This window comes from Physcomitrium patens, chromosome 14 (genome assembly GCF_059467195.1).
Source record: "Physcomitrium patens ecotype Gransden chromosome 14, ASM5946719v1, whole genome shotgun sequence".
Lineage (NCBI taxonomy): Eukaryota > Viridiplantae > Streptophyta > Bryopsida > Funariales > Funariaceae > Physcomitrium > Physcomitrium patens.
The window spans coordinates 17,377,053-17,395,854 of record NC_143423.1 but is presented as its reverse complement, the minus strand read 5'-3'; positions in this window follow the sequence as shown (position 1 = coordinate 17,395,854).

The window sequence follows — 18,802 nt, the reverse complement described above, 5'->3', positions numbered from 1 at the left end:
TGATTCTTTTAAAAATTTAAATTCAATTGATTCTAAATTCTACTAACTTTGTATTATAAATCCAAGAAATCATGGAAAAGCTTTAAAAAAAACCTTAAACAAGTTCTAAAAATTTCCTTAAAAAATCCTACATAAATTCTATGTAAAATCTAATATATTTTAAATATACTTTGATTAGAATCTATTAAATCTTCATGAAATCTTAATTATTAAATAAAATAATTTAACACTCCATAACTTTTAGTTAATTTTTTATTTTACTTAAAATCTTATTTATTTTTTAATGTGATTTTTAGACATAAACCTAAGAAAAATGAAAATAAATAAAATTATAAATTAAGAGATAAGATAAATTATTGTCTTGTTGTTAAATAACTTCCTTCTTCAACTTTGATGTGAAATTTTTAATGGCAAGGTTTCCTTCTTCTACTTTTAATTTATTCTCAAATTTTATGTAGATTTGTGTTCTACATCAATTACTAATTTAAAAAGTTTTAACTCAATTCAATTAAGGAATCTTAGCAAATTATTGGTATTCTTATTAACTTTCAAATTACCAACTACTAGTATCTTAAAACAATTAAATTTTGATGACCTTAAAATTTAATCAACTAGTTACATTAAAATTTAAGATAAATATTTAGCAAAAGTACACAAAAAATTCTTAAAATTCAATCATAAACTTATTACAAAGTGTACAATATTTTTCAAGATATAGATCTTAATTTATTCTTCAAAAATATTCTTGTTAAAGCAAATTCTAAATTTTATATAGTTTTCAAAAAGCTATTATAAACCTTATTTGCACCAATATGTTATATATGTTATATATGTTATATATAAAATTTGTAATAAGGCATGGATAGGATATTTATATTATTTACACTTAAAGATATATAGTTAGAGTTATTTTGGAAAGTTTTTAGAATTGAGGTTAGGATGGTGGTTCATATAGGACCTACCATAGAATCTTATAGAAAGATTTAAGGCGGTTATTATAGTGGGATGTACTTCTAAAATCTTCTACAAATGTGGTTATTTTGATATGGTCCACTATTAGAAATATTTTAAAAAGTTCCAAGATAGTTGAACAAAGTTTAATTAGGATTAGCTAAGGCCATTTGGCCATTTAGTTAGATATGGCTTCAGATTTTTTCTTTCAATAAAATTTGGTTGTCTTTTCTTATTCTATTTTGTTTGATTTTGATTGATTTTATTCTCTTTTATTTAGTTCTGACTTTCATGTTCCATTCTATTAAATTACTTCTAGTTTTGTTCTAGTATTCTTGGTCTTACATTATTATGGAATTGATAAGATTTTAGACGTTAAAGAATGTAGTCATGTTTCATTAGTATCAAAGCAAGTGTTAATTTGTTCTTTGATAGTATGTTAATAGCCATTGTTTGATTGGAAGTCAATTGTTGTGATCACATCCAATATTATTTTAGGACTACAACGAGCTACTTTAAAAAGTCAACTAGAAAAAGAGAATACATTATAGGAACAAAGTTCAACAAAGAAATTATAGTATAGTAGATATAGTAGAGCAATCCCAGAAGGAGACTCAAATACAACACCTCATAGGCCAAATAGCCACTTTATAAGAACAAATAAAAGCTTGTAAAATAAGGAAGTTGATATTTCTTACACTAAAATTGAGTAAGCCTAATACATACTCAAGGACCTCAAGGCAAGAAGATGTATGTCAATGGCTCATTAGCAATGCAATAGTACGTTTAATTATTTGGGACAAATATCAGCAAAGGAATTATATATGTTTCTAGTTATTTGAAAGATACAGCAACCATTTGGTAGGAAAATCAAGCTCAAAGCTATGGAACTTAAGGAAAATTTTATAACTAGAAGGAGTTTGAGATCAAGCTTAGGAGTCAAATTTGGCCTATCAATGCAAAAAAAGTAGAACGTAATTAGTTGATTAACCTTAAACAATTCAGGTTGGTACAAGATTATATCTTTTAATTCAAGTCTCTATGTCTCCAAATTAATAATATTTCAGAGATAGAGGTAATTAATTGATTTGTATATGGATTAAAACGTGTGGTCTAGCAAGAAGCTGGATTTTAAAGATCTATAAACATTTGAAGAGGTAGTTAGGATATTAGAGAAGATTGATGTTATAGATTTCAAAAATTTGTAAGATATAACTTATAATATTATTAAATTATAATAATTTATAGTATATAAAAATTAACTAAAATATATAATATATGTATAAGTATTAATGTATATTAGAGCACTTAATAGGTTATTTAAAGAAAATTTATTTTAAGGATTGCTTATATTGATTATAGTATTTAAATTATATATGATTTAGATATTTAGTATAAAATATAAAGAAAAGATTGAGGCTCAAAGATGAAGATCCAAATCTTTAAGAAACTTATTTGGAGGGATGAAAGCAAAAAGTAAAGATTTTCATTCCTATTGATGAAAGGCCATATCCAATAGGCATTTAATAGGCTATCCACAACCATAACAAGGATTTCGGCAACTTCAAAAGGAAAATTTAAGAATCAAAAGTTAGAATTGTAAGATTTAGGATTTGGATTATAATTTGTATGAAAATTTTAGAGGATTTGAAGTTAACGTGATGGAGTTATAGCCATTTGAAGTTAAGGTGTCTTTTAAAGATATATTGTTGCTCTTTTGAGGATATAAGGAGACTAATGATAGATTTTGGAAATCAAAAGATGCATCTGCAAAGGCAATTTAAATATCTACATCTTTTATAAAATAATTTCTATATTTGAGTTTGTATGAAGAAGTTATAGAGTGTTGAAGATAATACATGTAATTCAAAGGTTGTAAGTGAGTCATTTTGTTGATAGTAATGGTTGGAGCCATATCTGGAGTTTCAAATGAATTTTTAGCTCAAAACTTCTAAAAATATGAATTATTAAATTAAAAAGCTATATATCAAAATTTTATGGTATTTGAATTATTAATTTGTGAGATATGAAGAAAATTGCACATGGATGTATGTAAGCAAGGATTTGAAGCTACTGTTAAGATTTTGGCAATATTCAAGTTTTGTAATGAATTTACAGTTGAAATTTGTTGTGGTAGTTGTTAGAAGTACATCCATACTTCTTATTCTTATTGTGTTCAAGCTTCAATATACCAAAGCAATTCAACTAACAGAGGTGGATTCGAACACGGAAAAAGACTGGTTATATGAATTGGGTCTGTTAGTGTCACAATTGATTGTACTCTGGCTATCTATAATCAATTATCAAACTACAAAACACCAAGGCTTACTACTTCCATCTTAATTCAACACATAATCCATTCTACGACTATCAATTCAACAATACTTCCATATTCTTATCCGTTCATCTTCCATTCACTCTCTTTGCAGTTTATGTATATTCAGTTACTGATCTTCAGCTTACCTATTGTATTCAGTTTTTCAATTCATCACACAGAATTCAACATCTTGGCTTATGATTCTCATAGTCTGACACATCAGACTAACTTCTCAGTATTCAGAAACTATCTATGACTCGTCAACAACAAAGAAACAAAAAGAGATAGCACCAAGCTTGCCCCGGCTTACAACTATCACAATCTAGCCCCGATCTCCCTTTTTTCAACCTCTTTATCCTACCAAAAGATGATTTGTTGGCCAATAGATTCCAAAGGTTATGACCTCTTGAATTCTTAACCATTTATTCTACTAACAACCTATTGTTATCAACTAAACTACCTAACCATCAATCTAATTCTCAAGGTTATCAATAACCAACCAGTAACTTATCACAAAGTTTATTTGCCTATTCTATATAGTCCTACACCTATCTGTGTAGTGTCCTCGTAAACATTATTTAGCCTCAACTTATAAAGACATAGCAGCATTGGCTTCTTTAGTCAATGGCGTTGGCTTACCACCCTTTGAATTAGTGACCTTCTTCTCTTTACATCTTCGTCATCTACCTCAGTGTTTGATGGTTCTCCATCCAAACGCACCGTCAAATCTTCATTCAACAAGCCCAATTTCCATCCCTAAGACTCAAGTTGGACAATTTGGTTGTCACATTTTTCCAACATCTTTTGCTATTCTTCTGTCACTTTCAAAGGTATCTCCAAAGGTGTTGTCGCTAAAACTAGCGTATTGGTCTACTTAAAATTATTAGCCTCCTTTCCTAATGCAGCTAGTTTAGTCTGCAACATCACAATCTCTACCTACAGCCGCTCTTGCTGTTCCTTCCAATTGGTCTCCATCCTTGCTTTCTCAAACACCATGTTTACCATCTTCTCTTTAACCACAAAAGAAAACATGATGCTTGTCAAGAGCCCCCTTCCTACTTCTTACTATGGTCCGATCAATTGGATCGACTCCTCTTTTTGTAACAAAAAATTCGTCCCCAGTTTATGTATAGTAAACTTTAAGCCCATTATCATTGATCTATGTCGTAAATTTAGTACCTATAAAATCTTCCAATTGTACTGAACCATTTGGAAATCCTTCAATAACTTAATATACTCCATGCCATCAAACTTTAAATTTTTCTAAAATTTTTTTAAATCAACAATCATAAAAAAGTACCAAATCATTTGGCATAAAAGCCTTTGGTCTAAGCTCACTATCATAATAAGTCTTCCTTCTTTTTTGTGTCGTTTCCATTATCATTAATGCATTAGCTCTAGTTTCATCCAATTTTTCCAATTCTTCTAAATGGTGCCATAATGAATCCTGATCTCCCAATCTATTATCTATAGCAATTCATAAACTTTGGACTTCCAATTCAATAGGTAATATTGCTTTCTGGCCATAAACCAATTACAAAGGTATAACATTGGTAGTCACTTTATACGCAGTATGGTATGTCCATAAAGCTGCGAACAACTTAGTGTTCCAATCTGTTCCCACTCTTGAAACTATTTTTGTTAAGATTTTACATAAAATTCCATTAGTCTTTTTCATTTGTCTATTGGCTCTAGGGTGATACGGTGTAGTCTTACGATGTTTTATCTCATATTTAGCCATGAGTGCTTCGATTGTACTATTTATAAAATGAGTTCCTCAATCACTAATCAATTCTCATGGACAACCGAACCATGTAATAATATTTTCATAGAAAAAGGTTGCTATTGTACTTGCACTATCAGTTTTTGTAGCTATGGCTTCAGTCCATTTTGTTACGTAATCCATTGCTATCACTATATACCGTTTTTGTCCATTTTTGAAGCTCGTACAATTGGTCCCACAAAATCAATTTCCCATTTTTTAAAAGGCACTTGAGCCAGAATTGGTACCAATGGCATCGTTGAAGTTCAAATAGGTCGATCCTTTCTCTGACATGGATCACAATGATGGATGAATTGGTAGGCATTTGCAAACAATATTGGCCACCAATAATCAGTCTATAAAGCTTTACGAGCCTATTGTCTCTCGCAAAATGTCCACCACAACTGTCCAAGTGGAAACCTTCTAATATAGTATGTACTTCAGTCTGATAAATACAATGTCGTAAAACTCCATCCTTGCCTTGTTTATATAAAGTTTCATCAATCATCGTATAAGGTGCACATTTTAATATTAAGCATCATTTAAGATTTTCATTGAAATTGGGTGGAAAGGTTTAAAATGTCAAGTATTGAATTATTTCACTATACTCTAGAGTAATTACATCTATCGCAAATAGTTCCGCATTGGGTAGTGTATCGTTAATGGGTTCATTATCCAATATATTGGATAACCGAGATAAATGGTCTACATTGGAATGTGATTTCTCTGGTCTTACTTGAATATTAAAATCATTTTCGTGCAAGAATAGAATCCATCATGCAATTCGACTACTCAATTGAGGCTTATTAATCATATATTTTAAAGCATCATGGTCAACATGGAAAACAAATTTATAACCAAGAAGATAATGTCAAAACTTTTGTATGGAATAAATCATCCTCAATGCTTCTCTTTTGGTTGTTGTATAATTTCTTTCAGATGCTACCAATTGACGACTTGCATAATAAATAGGATGATCAAAACCTCGATCATCTTTTTGACTTAGCAAAGAACCAATCGCAATATTATATGCATCCACGTAAATTTCGAATGGTTTTGTCCAACAAGGTGCCACCAATATTGGTGCTCAAACCAATTTCTGTTTCAATGTTTCGAATGAAATTGTACATTCCTTTGTCCAAAATAGACTGGTTCCATCGGTTAGTGGTTTCTTCAAGAGATTTGTCAAGAAAAGACATATAACTGCGGATAGATAGATAAATCATCGATAATAATTGATATAGCCGACAAATGCTCGAACATCCATAACTATGTTTAGTTGCTTTAATTCTACTATAATCTTTATTTTATCCGGATTTGTAGTAATGCCTGCCATCGAAACTATATGACCCAACAGTTTACCAAAAGACACACTAAATTGATATTTTTCCAAATTTTAAGAAATTCCATATTTGACACATTGATTCAAACATTGATTTAGACATTCTAAATGCTTGGCTCTCGTACTAAATGTACAAAAATCATCTATAAATATTTCCATTAAAATTCGTAGATAATCTTGAAATGCTTGCGTCATTACTCTTTGAAATGTAGCTGGTACACTACAAAGCCGAAATGGCATAACCTTATAGGCAAAGGTCCCCCAATCCATAGTAAAACTAGTTATTAACTAGTCTTCTTTCATAATTTTAACTTGATTATAACCAGAGAATCCATCAAGAAATGAATAACATTCATGTCTAGCGATAGCATCCAATATACTATCCGTGAATGGTAAATAAAAATAATCTTTCTTGATAGTCGCATTTAATTTTCAAAAATCTTGACAGATGTTAACTTTTTCATTCTTTTTCGGCACCATAACAATTCGTGAAACCCATTCACTGAAAGGAATCGGATAGATAAATCCAACCTCTAAGAGTTTAACTAGTTCTTCTTTTACCATAAGTGAGTATTTTGGATTAAGTTGATGTTGTCTTTGGCATACTGGTGTAGCGTTCTCCTCCAATATAATTCGATGCTCACAAACTTCAGCTGGAATTCCTTTCAAATCCGCATATCATCATGCAAAAGTAATTTTATGTGTTAAAAAGTAATCCACCAAAATTTCTTTCTCATTGCTTTTTATACAGTCGTAAATTTGAATGATTTGGGGAGCCTCTCCTATACCTAAATTAATTGGTTGACATCGTGGGATTTCAGGAATCCCTAGACTAATGTTCTGTTTAATTTGAAAATCTTTCATAAAATCCGACACATTAGAACTTTCCAACTTTAGTTCCATAGTACTAATGTGATTAACATCCTATCTATTCATCCAATATGCAATCATATGATCAAAATTGTCAATAACATCTGGAGGAACTAAGTACTCTCCCAGTCCCCTACATTGGTAATTCATTCTAGTGTGCTCGACAACTTACCTTGTATCAGCATAAATTAGGGCAGGTGCACTAATTTCTTCTTCTGTAGACTCATCTTCACAATCCAACGTGAATTCTGAACTCGCAACTTGAGTTTCTCTGTGATATTGAACAGGGTACATTTCAAGCATAATTTTATCATTACCTTTCTCAATTGTCAATGTACCACGGCCCTAGTCATTTTGAGCTTTAGCTTGATACAACCACGATTGCCCCAATAAAATTGGGTATGACAATATAGAGCTTTGTAATCGAAAAATAATATAATCAATTTTGTAGGTAATTTCTATAATTACTGTATCAATATTTCGTAAAATATCCATAGGTTTAACTCGACTGGAGTTAGCCATTCTCAAAACTAATATAGTAGGCAATATGTGATCCAATCCCAACTCCTCCATTGTAGCAGCATTCATAAGATTTATATTAGATCCTCCATCTACTTATACTCTTGATAATAACACTCCATCAATTGAGACATCAATTGTAGGTGCACACGGATCGAGATTCAAACTTACTTCTCGGATTTCTTTATTTCGAGATCTGTGATGAATTAATGAAGAATTCAAGATAATTCGGCACTCAAGTACTATCGCCAATAGTTGCTTCATAGAGATCGTGGGCTATATGGTGCCCAAATCTTTTAGAATATCATATTGTTCTGTATTAGTAGTAATTTCCAATGTCTGTTTCTTCTTCCTAGTCCTAGACACCGACGTAGGTTAATTTGTTTTCTCTATATTGGAAATTGGTAAAGCTACTGGAACTGAATTTGACAGAGCTTATAAAATTGTTTCTTTCAATGGGTAGGATTGTTCTCTTAATTGGACTGATATTGGTTCCTCAGAATTCACGCCTCTTAGCAGATCTTTCAACAAAAAAGACGTTTCTCGAAACTATGTCGAGAACAGAACAGCTTGTTATGAAACTGAAGCCTCCATAATCAGTACTTCATTAGGGTGCACAATCGATTCAGGTCTTATACTGAGTAAAGGACCCATGTCAAGACCTGGATTGGATGTCCCCGTAATTGGATCCAATTGGCCCTTCATTTCAAGATCACCCAAATATTGAATTGGTCCTTTTTCCTTTTGCTGACTTCTTGTATGGACAGCTTGGATTACTTCTACCTGATAAACTGGTGAATCTTGAGGATCTTGATTTATCTCCTACATTTTTCCTTGGCTTTGGATCTATTGATTTCGATTATTGAAATTAAACTTAGTATTACATTGCTGATAAGTTTGTCCCGACTGCTTGCAATTCGTACATACTAGCACATAGTCGTCACTAGCTCTTGGATTGAAACATTCACTGGTATAATGACTAATCTGTGTGCAATAGAAACAACGAAGTGGTCTTCTTGCACTCTCCTCCGGTATATTGGGTGTCTCCACTGATATATACCTACTAGGCTTGTTCTATGTAGAGTTAAAAAAATAATCTTAGTTGTCCCGTTGATACGGAGGATACTCGGTTTGATGACGCCTATGGAACATATTGCTGATACCTTTACTGCTCCTTCCCGTAGTTATGGAGATTTGATACAGACCCCTGATTAAAATTGGAACTTTAAAAATTATTAAATGTTTAATTTTGTCGATTAGATCGATTTCCATTCCATCTATACGTATTTTCCATTTGAATTTCATTGACTTTCCATTGAGTCGGTGGGATCCTGGTCTGATTACTGAATTATTGTTGCCTTTGTAAATGCTAGCAATTTTGGGTAGGGTACTTTTCTCCACAAAATGTACATTGATCACCTGTTTGTCTGGGTGATGGACATTCCGTATTAAAATGACCTTGTCCCTTACAATTATTATACCATACATTAGGTCTTGTATTAAAAGGCTTATATCATTTCTCCTTATCTTTAGCCAAATTCATAGCCAATTCTTCCATCTTCTTTGTTAGATTTAATAACAAGACTTCATTCAGATCTTTAACAATCATATTTGTGAACAACTCCGATTGTTGATAGCTTGGCGATGTAAAATAAGATATCATCCTTATTGGTGCTATTGCTTGGAGTGGTGTAACATTAATTGGTTGTTGCAACATAATATTCTTCACATTGAAGGCAGCCATTTGTGGATAATTATCCATCAACACATTTTTCGATTGTATTTGTTGGCTTCCTGAACTTGGAATCATCGTGGCCCTCACTGTTAACAATTAGTCATAATGACATTCTTTTCTTACATTTGCTCGTACTATCCATGTCTCTATCGTAGCTGGTCGAGCCTCTTTTATAAATATTTTTAATTCTAGTAGATGCAAACCATTAATTAATATCGACAACATAAATGCATCTGGCATTTGATTATTTGACCATTTATGAAGTATATCCACGATCCGGCCATAATAGGACTCTACGGATTCCCCTACAAATATCTTGCCATTCATAAAACTTTCTCAAAGCCGATCTTCAAATCCAATTAATCTAAAATGGGTTAGGAAGGCATTCCTCAATTGAAAAATCTACCCACTGGTTGCCGAATATACCATTCAAAAGCTATATCTTTTAAAGTTATTAGCAACTATCTCAACCAAATGTCTTCTATTCTACCATTATTAGCCTTGCAGGCTGTCAAGAATTGAGATATATGGTGATCGAGATCAGAACCCGATTAACCACTAAAAGTAGGTAATGGTGCCACACTTGTAGTTCGGTCTCCTACTGCTTCCAATTGTACTACAATTGGTACTTCTGGCACTCCTACGGCCATTGATGTTATCACTGGTCTTTTCACTATTTTAATTTTAATATTTCTTCCTTTGATTTTACTTAGACCTACAATTCCTTTTTGTCGTTTCCGTGGGAGATTTCTTATGTATAATTGCTCATGTCTTTCTTTTGCTTGTCGATTAATTCTTTGATAATCCTGTCCTTCATGATTATAACTCATAATCTTTCATTCTTCCCATATAAACAATTTCTAACATTTCATATTGTTATCATTTCCTTGATAGTGGCACCAAAATGTTGTTCTCGTTGTGTTCAAGCTTCAATATACCAAAGCATTTGAACTAACAGAGGTAGGTTCGAACACGGGAAAAGACTGGTTATATGAATTGGGTCTATTAGTGTCACAATTGATTGTACTCTGGCTATCTATAATCAATTATCAAACTACAAAACACCAAGGCTTACTACTTCCATCTTAATTCAATACAAAATCCATTCTATGACTATCAATTCAACAATACTTCCATATTCTTATCCATTCATCTCCCACTTACTCTCTTTGCAGTTTATATATATTCAATTACTGATCTTCAGCTTACCTATTGTATTCAATTTCTCAATTCATCACACAGAATTCAACATCTCGACTTATGATTCTCATAGTCTGACACACCAGACTAACTTTTCAGTATTCAGAAATTATCCATGACTTGTCAATAACAAAGAAACAAAAAGAGATAGCACCAAGCTTGTCCTAGCTTACAACTATCACAGTCTGGCCCTGATCTCCTTTTTTTCAACCTCTTTATCCTACCAAAAGATGGTTTGTTGGCCAATAGATTCCAAAGGTTATGACCTCTTCAATTCTTAACCATTTATTCTACTAACAACCTATTGTTATCAACTAAACTACCTAACCATCAATCTAATTCTCAAGGTTATTAATAACCAACCAGTAACTTATCACAAAATTTATTTGCCTATTCTACAATACTTCACGTAAAATTTTAGTTTGTTTGAATAATCAGATCATAAGATATGAGTTCTTGAAGTTCAAAAAAAATTCACCTTGAGGATATATAAGATTTTATAATATTTTTATTACATTTTTGGTAGTCTTTGATGTTTAAGACTCATGCATTTATATAATTGCCCATATATGAATAATTTTATATACAAACTTGATATTTTTTTTTAATCTTGAGGCTTTATTAAATAATTAGTGAGAGCTAGAAGCCCAGTGCTTTTTTAAGGTAAATTTTTTCTATCCCGATAATGTGGAGTTCTATGCCACTAGCTTATAGTACGTTGCAATAGCCAACACCAATAGAAGTTGATGCCTTACAAGGACCACTAATACTATGGAGACAACAAATATTGGTACAAAAAGAATTGTAATTTTATTATCAAGAGCTAGGCCATTACTTCAAAGTTTGTCCAAAATTTCAAAGGTTAAGTACCAATTAATCATGACAGGTTTACAATCTCAAGGATCATCAAATTAATGATGAAGAAGAGTAGAAAAATGAGCCTCTTCAATAAAGGCACCAATAGCCAATAGTAAGGATAGTTGTTGTTTTTTCAGAGACAAATGGTATGGCCTCAAACAACTATCAAAAGGATCGACTGGTGTGTCTAATACATCAATTAAGAAGATAGCTATGTTGAGTGCTTGTTTATTGGAATTCTACAAAAAATTGCATCTCAATGGCAATTGCCAACCAACTTGGGAATAAAACAAAGATAATAAAAAGAGAGAGTATATATCTAGCAAATAATGGAAAAAACAAATTGATCGAGATAAGTGGAAAAAAAAACTTTTGAGGTTGAATGACACCTATGCCTTGAGAGAGAATTTTAGAGTAACAAAGCTTAGATATGATGTTATCTTTCATATGTCATGCCTAGAAGTGGAAAATAAATAAGATGATTGGCTCATAAGGACAATCTCATTCAAAGATGGAGGATGCACGGTGACTCTTTGTGCTCATACATTGAGTGGGATAACAAAATGATCTATAATTAAGGGCTTACTTATAGAAATGACCTTTATAAAGAATAAAAAATATGGCATAAACAATTGATATATATAGTAGTTTTGAATCTTATGTTGTCATGATGTAATATGATTAATAGGTAAAAGAGTGTGGAGATTATTATAATTTAGGAGATCTTAGTTTAAAGTATTAGAACAAATTATCTTAGAAATATAGTTAATAGTCAAAGGGGTAGAAAAATTAAAAGGTACCAATGCTGCCTTTTAGAAAGGTGACTTCTACTTACTTTGTAGTACCATAAGTAAGACAAATCAAAGTAGATTGGAAAAATAAATAATATAGGCATCTTTAGAAGGAAGTTAAGAGTAAATTCTAAAAAAAAATTACTTAGAAAAACTAGATATTGATATCCGGAGAGGGTTGGTTATGAACCAAGATCGAAATCAGACCTAAGGGCACAAAACCAAGTCTCGATAACAACTCTAGGGTTCTTTTGGAGATCGAAGATTGAGGTTTGATAGCAAACTAAATAGGATTTCTATGAACGTTGATTTTGGGTGATTTGAAGCTGTTATGACTTTGTAATAGCTTTACAAAATCAAGGTTTATTTTGGATGATTTGGATTTTATGAAATAAAATAGGGATTATGTTTTGGGTGATTTCAAGAATTTTGTAATAGATCTATAGGTGAAATTTTGTATGTTTATGGTTGTACTTGTGTTTTATATGTTTTGTGAATTTGAGCTCGATCTAATAATTGAATTGAGGGATATTGAGGTTTAGGTGGGTTAAGGTCTCAGAAAGTAGAATTTTAGATCTAGTGGGGGTTTTTAAGATTTATTGCAATCGACTTATTGGATTGAAGTGAAACTTATGTGAAAGGATATAAGACTTATTTTTCTATGTGTATGAGAATTTTAAAATCAATCAAATGGTGCAAAGAAGAGATATTGACTCTGGAAGATTGGCATCAAGATTGGAGAAGGAGGCCGACCAATACCCGAGCATATTTTTGAGGTTATCATCAATTTCGTAACTCCGATCTTTTTCAATTTTTTTGTGTTTTTTTTCAACTTTTTTTTTTAGAAATGTGAAAAATTTGAATTAAGATCAACAATTTATTCATTAGTTATTGAGGTTTAAATCTATTGTAGGAATTACTAGGGTTTGGTTTAGGATTTGGTTAGGGTTTGGTTAGGATTTGGTTTAGGGTTTGGTTTAAGGTTTGATTAGAGTTTGGATTAGAGTTTGATTTAGGATTTAGAGTTTAGGATTTGGTTAGGGTTTGGTTTAGGATTTAGGATTTGGATTAGGATTTGATTTAGGGTTAGAATTTGGTTTAGGGTTTAATTTAGGATTTAAGATTTAATTAGTTTTGGCCTATAGTTTGAATGAAATTCAATAGGATTTTAACTAGAGTTAAATTAAGATTGAATTGAGATGTATTTGAGTGATATTTGTGATCCCTCTAATATTTCTTTAAGAATTCTTATTGTTTGTTTGAAATTTCTTTGAGATTTTTTTGAATTTGATTAAGCTTGTTTAGCATTATTATGGTCTAATTAGAGTATTTTTAGTATTCTATTAGAATTAGGACTTTGTTATTACAATTTCCATTCTTCCTTCTACGGTCAGGTGTCCGGAGCATTCTCAAGCAAGACTTCACGTATTATGACAATGTCAATAGTAGAAAAAGTAGTGAGAGGAGCTAAAGAGGTAGAATAACTCATATGTGAATATTAGGATGTTTTTCCAACTGACTTTTCTTATTGGTGTGTCACCTGATTGAGGTGCCTCCTTTCAAATAGAATTAGTGTCTAAAGCCAAATCGATAAGTTGGCCAATTTATTGCCTAGTACTCAATGAACTTGAAGAATTGTAAAAATCATTAGATGAACTCTTAGAGAAGGGCCTCATTTAAGAAAGCACATTGCCATAAAGAGTATTTATACTCTTTGCACCCAAAAAAAATGGTGAACTTTAATTTTGCATTAATTATTGGAACTTTAATAAATAGATTGTCAAGAATACATATCCACTTTTACTCATGGAAGATCTTTTTAATTAACTTCAAAATATAACCATCTTTAGTAAATTAGACCTTTGGAGTGGTTATTAAGAGATCCCTATTGTTAAAGAGGATATAAAAAAGATGACATTTTGTACATGTTATAGACATTTTGAGTAGCTTATATTACCATTCGGCATCACAAATACTCCAGCTTCTTTCATAAGTCATATAAATAGATTATTTTGAGATCTTTTGGATAATTATGTGATTTTCTTCATTGATGATATCTTAGTCTATAATAAAATCCTTGAGGAGTATGAGTAACATCTACAAAAAGTGATGCATTACCTATGTAATAACCACTGCTATTACAAGCAATCAAAGTGTGAACTTTGGAAGTTGGAGGTCACGTTTTTGGAGCATGTGGTGTCCTCCAAAGACGTGCGTATGGAAGAAGATAAGGTGAAAGCAATAGAAGATTGGCCAACTTCCAAAGATGCTCCTAAAGTGAGTTCATTCTTAGGCCTTATAGGATATTATTGCTCTTTTGTTCAGCAATTTGCACATATTATTGCAACATTGACAAGCTTATTAGAGAAAGACGATCCATTTGAGTGGAAATTGAAACACAAAAGGGCCTTTAAGGAGTTCAAGGAGGCATTGATTATTATTCCAATCTTGCAACTATATGATTTCAACCTTCTATGTACACTTAAAATTGATACTTTTTACTTTATTATTGATACAATTCTTCAACAAGACTTTGATAAGAGCCTTCAACTTGTGGCATATGAATTATATAAGCTTAGAAGGGCAAAGCACAATTATTCTATATATAATCGAGATCAATTAATAAATATACATGTTATAAAGGTGTGGTGATAATATTTGTTGGAGAAACAAGTGACTGTTTGGATCGACTATTGATCCATATTATATAATTTGCATCTAAAAAAATATGAAATCATGATATCATTATTAGAAAGGGCAATTACAGCTCTTTTACATTCAACTTGAATACAAACAAGGATGGCAATACACCATATTGATCATCTTATCATGCAAACTTGATTTAAAATTTGAATCATATGATAAGACAAAAGTTACTATCATTAATAATGTCATTTCAAATTGAACAAGAGAAGCAAAATAGAATAAAGCTATACATTATAATATTTATTTTAAAATGGTTACTAATTAATTGAAGGTAGATGATGTGTAATATTAAGATTATTATCTCAATGATAGCTTGCTCTATTTCAAGAAGCAAATTTATATACTTGATGATGCTATACTCAAAACATGCATATTTCAAGATAGACATGGCATCCCAATATCTAGATATTTAAGGTGCGAAAAAACTTTAGAATGGATCTCAAAGATATGATTTTGGGTAGGTTTGGACTATAATGTTTGAGCTTTTTTGTATTCATGTGAATCATGTTGCATAACAAAGCACACAACGCAACATTTTTTGGGCTGTTATAACCAATTTCACTACCTATGGCTCATCAAGACCAAGTGACTATAGATCTCATTACATGTTTGTCATAGACTCCTTACAATCAGACTATGGTTGTTATCTTTGTAGACCAACTCTTGAAGCAACTTCATTTGGCTGTAATGTGCTATGAAATTGATACCTCAACATTTATACAAGTCCTCTTTGATACTATCTTTTCTTACCATAGATTATCTTATATCATTGTTTTAGATTGAGACTCGTACTTCATGGAAAGTTTCTAGTAGGCTTTATTAAAGCTATTGGACATATAACTTACCATATCTATGATCTTTTATTCTTAAACAAATGGATTAATTGAGCATACAAATCATATCCTAGAAAATATGCTATGGATATTTGTGACAGTTTAGCATAACGACTAGGATGAATATTTGACATCTTTGGAATTTGCTTACAATGATAGTATTCAAATAAGTATTGATCATTCTTCATTCTTTTTTAACATCGGTCAACATTCAATTATGCCAATAACTCTCTATTATTCCATTAATACCAACAATTTGATAATGGATGAATATATATACAATAATTTATAATAGCGTTAAAATTGATAGAAGTAGTATGCAGATAATCATTAGCAACATAAGACCTTTCGAGAAGGTGATCAAGTATTACTCTCCAATGCTAATCTTTGACTTATCACATCAACCCAAGTTTGTAAATTAATACCTCAATGGCTTCAACCTTTCTGCATTTCTACAATAATTTTTGATGTTATATACTACCTTGAGCTTTTGCCACATATTTGAGTCTATCTGGTCTTCAATATTTTGTAGCTTAAAGAATTTTATATTGAACCAACACCAATCACCACTACCACTACTGGTCGTAATTGGTGACCAATAGGGGCATGAAGTGGACAATATTTTGGAGCATTGCTACCTTCGCTATGACTGTAGGCGTCGGCAACTTTAGTTCAAAGTTCTTTAGAAAGGTTATTCCATCCACAAAGGAATGTAAGAACCTACAAAAATTCTCACTCATTGTCAAGAAACCATTTGGAAATACCATCAAGAGCAAAACCAAGACATTATGCATTAATAGAAGAGAATTAGTTGTAACAGGGCATGGATAGGATATTTGTATTATTTACATATAAAAATATGTAGTCAAAGAATTTTTGAAAGGTTTTTAGAATTGAAGATAGGATAGTGGTTCTTATAAGATTTATCATGGAATCTTTTAGAAAGGCTTAGGGTGATTATCATGATAGGATCCACCTTTAAAATCATCTAGAAGAACAATTATCTTGGTAGAACCTACTATTAGGGAAATTTTAGAAAGTTCCAAAATAGTTGAACAAAGCATAAATAGGATTAGCTAAGGCCATTTAGGCATTAGATCAAGTATGGCTTCAAACTCTTTTTTTTAATATAATTTAGTTGTTTTTTTCTTGTTCCATTTTATTTGGTTCTATTTGGTTCTATTTTCTTTTACTTAGTTATGACTTTTATGTTATATTTTATTTAATTACTTCCAATTTTGTTCTAGTATGTTTAGTCTTATATTGTTATGGAATTAAGACCTTGGTTTTTTTTCTTGATTCCAATTTTTTTGCTTTGGGATTTAATTCTAACCTTCAACACAAATAATTACCATTAAATATCAATTTAATCTTTTATTTTTTAGTTATTTTATTAGAAAATAGTTTCATCTTTTATCCAAATATTTTTATAATAATTTGATATTTATTCTAATATATCTTATTTTATTTATAGATATAAAAATTAAATAATAATTATATTTAATATAAATTATAATTTATATATTATTTTTAGTTTTTAATTTAATAAAAATCTATAAAATTTTTAAATAGACTCTTTTAGATTATTATTCTTATTATACTTACATCTAATAGGCATATTACAATACAACAATATGTCATGAATTATTGCCAAATCCATTAAAGTTTGACTTTGTAATAATTTGTATTTGATATCATAGATGACTTTAAAAAATAATAAGACTTATTAATATATTATTTAGATATTTTTATCTTCCATCTAAAGAAGAAGAGATCTTGTATGACTAAAAAAAAAAATTATTTTGAAATCAAAGCAACTACATCTTAAAGTCTTCAAATTAATAATTTCTATTAATTTTATTATTTTTTATGGATTTTATTTAAGAATATGGATTTTTTCATCTTTTTTCATATTATAAATAATCTTTATGTTAATTCTAGAAAAATAAAATTCAAGGGATATTTTTTGTTATTTTATTTTATTTTTATAGGTTTCAAAATGTAAAGCATGATTATATGCATTGTAATCACAATATGACTTCTTAATTGTAGGACTCTTTGGCTATAAGAAAATTTTGAAGCTGTTTTAAGAAAATTTTAGTATTTTTAATGTAAAAAAATGTTATTATTATTATTATTATTATTATTTAATTATGTCACTTGTTTCAAAACAAATACTTCATATGATTGGCTCTATAGACTTCTTCAACCTCTATGTATTACAAAGCATACTTGGTCATTTTTTTAATGGATCTTATTACAAATCTTATAATTTTAAATACTTACATCTTTATATTTGTGATAGTAATTTTTTCAACTTTAATAATATATTTTTTCGATTGTGCAAATATTATTTTAAGTAAAGAAACAAATAATATTTAGCTTTGACTATATCTATTGATATCATAGACTACTATGTGATGTTAGATTTAGTTGAGAAGTTTAAATTATGTCAAGATTTTAGAAGATACTTTGAAATATATAAAAAATTGATATATAATTATTTTTAAATATATAATCTTAAAATAATAAAAAAAATATGAAAATAAAATCTTAAAGCAATATTTACAAATTTAATTAATAAAATCTTAAGTATTTTCTATACCTATTCAAATTTTTAATAATAATAAATTTAACTATAAATTTCATTTTAATTATTTCATATTTTTTAATTAATCATTTGAAAAAATATTTTTTAAAAGAAAATTATATTTACAAATTAAAAAAAAAAAAACTTCTAATTGTTTTAGGTGACAATTATCATCCTTTTCCAATCTTTATGTCAATCTTCTAATGTCAAGAGTTATGTCTAGTAATTCAAAAATTCTTACTTATAAATTTTCCACAAAAATCATGTAAACTTAAAAAAATATTAATCATTTTTTAATTCACAAAACTTAAAATCATACAAAATTATA